Here is a 5,949-nt window from a genome sequence, read left to right as displayed (position 1 = left end):
TGAGGCAGAAATGAGGCTGATGGACAGGGGCCAGAAGAGCGTACATGCCTACAACTTTCCATGAGCACTTTTGGATTTGAGTCTTTGGGGTCTGTGTGTACGGATGCACACACATGTCCATGCATACTTATACACATAAGAGTAAACACTTAATGTATGCAGATTTTATTATGCCACAAAATATGTACCCATACATGGATGCTTTCTGCTTGTTTAAAATGTGTAGGTCTTAGATACCATATGTTTTCACTCTTATGTGGATCCTGAGAAACTTAACAGAAACCCATGGGGGAGGGGAAGGAAAAAAAAAAAAAAAGAGGTTAGAGTGGGAGAGAGCCAAAGCATAGGAGACTCTTAAAAACTGAGAACAAACTGAGGGTTGATGGGGGGTGGGAGGGAGGGGAGGGTGAGTGATGGATATTGAGGAGGGCACCTTTTGGGATGAGCACTGGGTGTTGTATGGAAACCAATTTGACAATAAATTTCATATATTGAAAAATAAAAAAATAAAAAATAAATAATAAATAAAATGTGTAGGTCTTTTTGGAGGTGTGCACAAGTATAAATGGGTAAGCATATAGATATAAATAGGAGTCTATTCGTGGGTGTGCCTATACCTGTGATGGGACATTTATGTGAGTCTGAATGAGGGCTTGTATGTTAGTGTTGGCACACGCATCTGTGCCTCTTGATATCTTTGTGTATGCACTTGCACTCACACACACTTCAACAGATACGAATTCCCTACTTCCCGCACCCTGTCTGCTATCTGTGTGTGGGAGCTAGGGTGGACTGGGTCCCGAACATACACTTGCCTTCCATGGACAGCAGACACGCTCACAGACAGGCAATGTCTACAACTGGTACTCATCGGCCTGATGGACCCACTTCTTTCTGAGGCCACAGACATTCTGTTTGCTCCACTCCAGGGAAATAAGAAAAGAAAAGCATGGCAAGACTTTTCTTCAGAAAGCTGCAATCCAGGCACCACCCCCACCATCCTACCTAAGTCAAGGACTGTGGAGACACTGCTGAGTGGAGAGCAGGGGCACTGGGCCCTGGGAGTGGGAAACTGCTGCCCAACCCATTGCAGCTGCTCTGCTCATGTGCTGTGTGGCTTGGATAACTTGGTTTGCCTCTCTGAGTTGTGGAAAATGAAGACTGTGCTCCCAACTCTTTCATCTTAGGCTGAAATAGAACACAAACAGGGATGTGGCAGATGATGATCATCCCTCCAAATTTTTCACTGAACTGGATTAGCTGTGAGAAGGAAGGAAGGAAGGAAGGAAGGAAGGAAGGAAGGAAGGAAGGAAAGAAGGAAGGAAGGAAGGAAGGAAGGAAGGAAGGAAGGAAGGAAGAAAGAAAGAAAAAGGGAGGAAGGAAGGAAGGAAGGAAGGAAGGAAGGAAGGAAGGAAGGAAGAAAGAAAGAAAAAGGGAGGAAGGAAGGAAGGAAGGAAGGAAGGAAGGAAGGAAAGAAGGAAGGAAGGAAGGAAGGAAGGAAGGAAGGAAGGAAGGAAGAAAGAAAGAAAAAGGGAGGAAGGAAGGAAGGAAGGAAGGAAGGAAGGAAGGAAGGAAGGAAGAAAGAAAAAGGGAGGAAGGAAGGAAGGAAGGAAGGAAGGAAGGAAGGAAGGAAGGAAGAAAGAAAAAGGGAGGAAGGAAGGAAGGAAGGAAGGAAGGAAGGAAGGAAGAAAGAAAGAAAAAGGGAGGAAGGAAGGAAGGAAGGAAGGAAGGAAGGAAGGAAGGAAGAAAAAGGGAGGAAGGAAGGAAGGAAGGAAGGAAGGAAGGAAGGAAGGAAGAAAAAGGGAGGAAGGAAGGAAGGAAGGAAGGAAGGAAGGAAGGAAGGAAGGAAGAAAAAGGGAGGAAGGAAGGAAGGAAGGAAGGAAGGAAGGAAGGAAGGAAGGAAAGGAAGGAAATAGGGAGGGAGGAAGGAAGGAAAGAAGATGGAAGGAAGAAAGGAAAAGAAAAGAAGAGAAAAGAAAGAAGGAAGGAAGGAAGGAAGGAAGGAAGGAAGAAAGAAAAAGGGAGGAAGGAAGGAAGGAAGGAAGGAAGGAAGGAAGGAAAGGAAGGAAATAGGGAGGGAGGAAGGAAGGAAAGAAGATGGAAGGAAGAAAGGAAAAGAAAAGAAGAGAAAAGAAAGAAGGAAGGAAGGAAGGAAGGAAGAAAGAAAGAAAAAGGGAGGAAGGAAGGAAGGAAGGAAGGAAGGAAGGAAGGAAGGAAGGAAAGAAGGAAGGAAGGAAGAAAGAAAGAAAGAAAGAAAAAGGGAGGAAGGAAGGAAGGAAGGAAGGAAGGAAGGAAGGAAGGAAGGAAGAAAGAAAAAGGGAGGAAGGAAGGAAGGAAGGAAGGAAGGAAGGAAGGAAGGAAGGAAATAGGGAGGGAGGAAGGAAGGAAAGAAGATGGAAGGAAGAAAGGAAAAGAAAAGAAAGGAGGGAAGGAGGGAGGAAGGAAGGAAGGAATCAAACAATCCTCAGAAAAGCCTCATGAAGTCCTAAATGTTCAGTGCACATATTGTTTCCGAAGGGACAAGAATTTTGCCTTCATCATCTCTGTACGGTATTCTCGCCCTAGAACAGTACCTGGCACTTATTTGTTAGGTTGATAAATGTGCTCATTGAGCACTCATTCATTCACTCAGCGAAGAACCCCGGTGCCCTTGTCCTGTCCCAGGCCTTACCGGTCCCCCACCAGAGAAGAAGGAACTCTTACTTAGGCTTCACTAAAATTGGAGGGACATGGGCACCCCTTTAAACTCATGGCCTCCCACCTCCACGGAGCCTCAAAACTACCAGGAAATGCAACTGTTTCTGCTCTCCACGGTGGCTGTGAAAATCTCCCCTCTTCCCTCGGAAACTCCGACCTTGCTCTTCCTCACCCTGCCCTTTCGGCGGTGACCTTCACGGAGAAATCAAAAGCCATCAACTTTCAGCCACAAAACCTACATATTTAGGCGTGCCTCCTCCAGTCTCATCTCCTTCCCTGCCATTGGAATGACAAGTAGGGTTCCCTCCCCCATGGGAAGCCAAACCTTCCCCTCTGCACCCCCCCCTTGCCACCCCAGGGAGCTCACCCCACCTCCTCTCTGTCAAACCTTCTACCTCCACGTTTGTCAAATGGACCATCGTGAAGTGTTCAAGAGACACAAATCCAGTTTGGGGTGTTGTGACCAGCGGTTGACCTAAGTAAAACAGGAGAGAAAATATCAGGGTGTCACATCCAGCGTCACGAACCTTGTTTCGTGTGTGTGTGTGTGTCCATGTGTGTAGGTATCCCGGGTCCGGGTCCGGCAGGAAACTAGGTCTGACTGTGGCTGCATTTGGGAAAGGGTGAAAGGCACCCTTCTGCTTCTCTTTTGCTACCGCTTCCTTCCCATCTGTGGTTAAACATCCTGAAGAATCACACAAGCAGCCTCTCCCCTAAGCCCACCTTCTCCAATCACTGCACCCCTTCTGCCCAACCACCCCCCAAATCTCTTCACAACCAATTTTCCTTAAAGAGTTGCCTGCATTCAGTATCTCCAAGCCCTCACCTCCCATGCCCTCACCTCCCATGCCTTGGCCAATCAGCACACCCCCTGGAACCAACGGGAGCTGCGAGCAGGCTCCTAAATCCAGTGAAAGCTTTGCCTGTGGGGCTCACACGCAAGGCACAGACTCTGTCCTCAGGTCCCACTTGGCCTCCTCTCCTCCGGCTCACCTCTGACTTCTTGCCACCTCCTCTGTGGACTCTTTTGCTCCTAGCCAGCTGTTGGTGTTGGCGCTCCTGGAGGCTCACTCCAAGGCCCCCTTTTCTTCCCGCGTCCCCTCAGGAAGAGTGGCTTCCAGGCCCACAGGCTGCTGATGCCCAGCCTCACCTCTGCATCCCAGCTCTCCAGCTTCCTCCCCAGGGTGCCTCCGCTGGGGTCCCACAGGCCCCTCCTGCTCAGCATACGCCAAGAGAACCCCCTCCCTGCTCCTGCCCTGTGCATTGCCAGCGCGTCACCCAAACCAGAAAGAGGCGCCGTTGGGGCCTGCTCCAGAGCCCGGCTGTCCGGTCACTATCTCATCTCTCTGGCATCCCTCCACTCCTCCCCCTGCCACACCGTCGGAGCTGCCATGGTTCTGCCCGGTTTCTTCAGAGTCTGCTGACGACAGGCCCCCCAACGCTTCTTTCTATTGGCCCTTGTTGCTCCCTGCTCCAACCCAGTACCTCTTCTCTGCTGTTAGACTGGAGCCCGGCCTCCTCATACACACTTGGAAAGACATGTCCATGCTGGCCCTCCATCTTTGCCCCCTGTAATTTTATGCGCTCACCCTGCTGGTGCTTCTTGGCTGGAGGTAGGGGTGTGACTGGCTGGCCCCTCCCCTTGCTTGGCCTCCCTAAATTCCCTCACTCTCAGGTTCCTCTGGCCACGGCTGGGCTGACCCAGGGCACCCCAAGCTCACGTTCAAAGACTCAGGCCAGACCCAGCTGCTAGGCCCCATAAATGAGGATTAGGCGCCCCCCTTTGAGGCGGGCGGGTGGGCTGTGAGAAGAGTTGGTTTGGTACAGATTTTATGGCAGGATCACATTTCGTCATCAGACCCCCCTCTGAAGCCAGCCAAGGGCAGGTCAGGGGCAGGGGAGTGGGAACCTGAGCTGCTCCATCAGCTCAGAGCACAGAGCTGCTGGCACAGGAGGGAGCCAGGGCTGGGAATTAGGAGCCCAAGTCCGGCCTCCCCTCTGCCACTCCACCCCACCCCCACCCTGCTGTGTGAACTTGGGCACATCCTTCCACTCTCTGGGCAGTGGTCTATAATGCAAGGACCCTAGACCAGATGGGCCCTCAGGCCAATTCTTTTCCAGGCTCCCAGGTCCTCCTCAGTCTGAGCCATAACAGAAGCATCCCCCTTCCCAGAAGGTTGCAGAGCTACTATATGTATACAAACTCGGATTAGGGTTGCCAGATAAAATACAGAATGTCCAGTTAAACTTGAATTTCAGGTATACAACAAATAATTTTCAGTGTAAGTGTATCCCAAATATTGTATAGACATACTTATACTAAAAACTATTCAGGGGTGCCTGGGTGGCTCAGTTGGTTAAGTGTCTGACTTCAGCTCAAGTCACGATCTCACAGTTTGTGAGTTCAAGCCCACATTGGGCTCTGTGCTGACAGCTCAGAGCCTGGAGCCTGCTTCAGATTCTGTGTCTCCCTCTTTCTCTCTCTGCCCCTCACCCGCTCACACACTCTCTCTCTCTCTCTCTCTCAAATAAATAAGCATTAAAAAATTTTTACGTGAATATTCTCACTGTTCTGATTTTGTAATAATCAAGGCAGGCTAAACTTTCACTATATTAAGACCATGCATGTGTCCCCAGACTTAGTTCTTTCCCTAGGTCTAGTTTTATCAATGCTGGTGATAAACCAAGTCTGACTTACATGATGCATCTGTGGAAAATGTCTGTGACTCTAAGTATCTGGTCATCCTTGAGAAATGACAGCAAAGCTAGTGTAATAATTTTTGAAGATAACCATTGCTAATTTGATGACTACCAGTTGCCATTAAACAAATTGTAAAACTTTTATGTTTTATTTTCTAGGTGATTCTGGTATCATTTGAAGCATGCCAGAACAGAGTGGTGAAAAGTAAATCATGTAAAATTTTTCTTTAATAAAATTGGCTAGAGCTTGTTTTTAAAAAAAAAAAATTTTTTTAAGGGCGCTGGGTGGTTCAGTCGGTTAAGCGTCCGACTTTGGCTCAGGTTGTGATCTCACGGTTCATGGTTTTGAGCCCTATGTCAGGCTCTGTGCTGACAGCTCAGAGCCTGGAGCCTACTTTGGATTCTGTGTCTCCCTCTCTCTCTACCCCTCCCTGCTTGCGCTGTGTCTCTCTGTCTTTCAAAAATGAATAAACGTCAAAAAAAATTTAATAAAAAAAAATTTTAATTTTTTTAATTAAAATAAAACTATGCATTGTTTACCTGAAATTCAAT

The 5,949-nt window shown here is 48.3% G+C and overlaps 1 non-coding gene across 1 annotated transcript; it reads left to right on the top strand.

Annotated features, from left to right (window-relative positions):
- The first annotated feature begins 5,249 nt into the window (after nt 1-5,249).
- Nucleotides 5,250-5,381, top strand: LOC123600221. Its single transcript, XR_006713580.1, has one exon. It is a non-coding gene; the product is annotated as a small nucleolar RNA SNORA72 (small nucleolar RNA).
- Nucleotides 5,382-5,949: the final 568 nt, after the last annotated feature.

Source organism: Leopardus geoffroyi, chromosome C1 (assembly GCF_018350155.1).
Source record: "Leopardus geoffroyi isolate Oge1 chromosome C1, O.geoffroyi_Oge1_pat1.0, whole genome shotgun sequence".
In the NCBI taxonomy this organism is placed as follows: Eukaryota; Metazoa; Chordata; class Mammalia; order Carnivora; family Felidae; genus Leopardus; species Leopardus geoffroyi.
The sequence above is the reverse complement of the archived record's forward strand: the minus strand, read 5'-3'. Positions and strand labels throughout refer to the sequence as shown.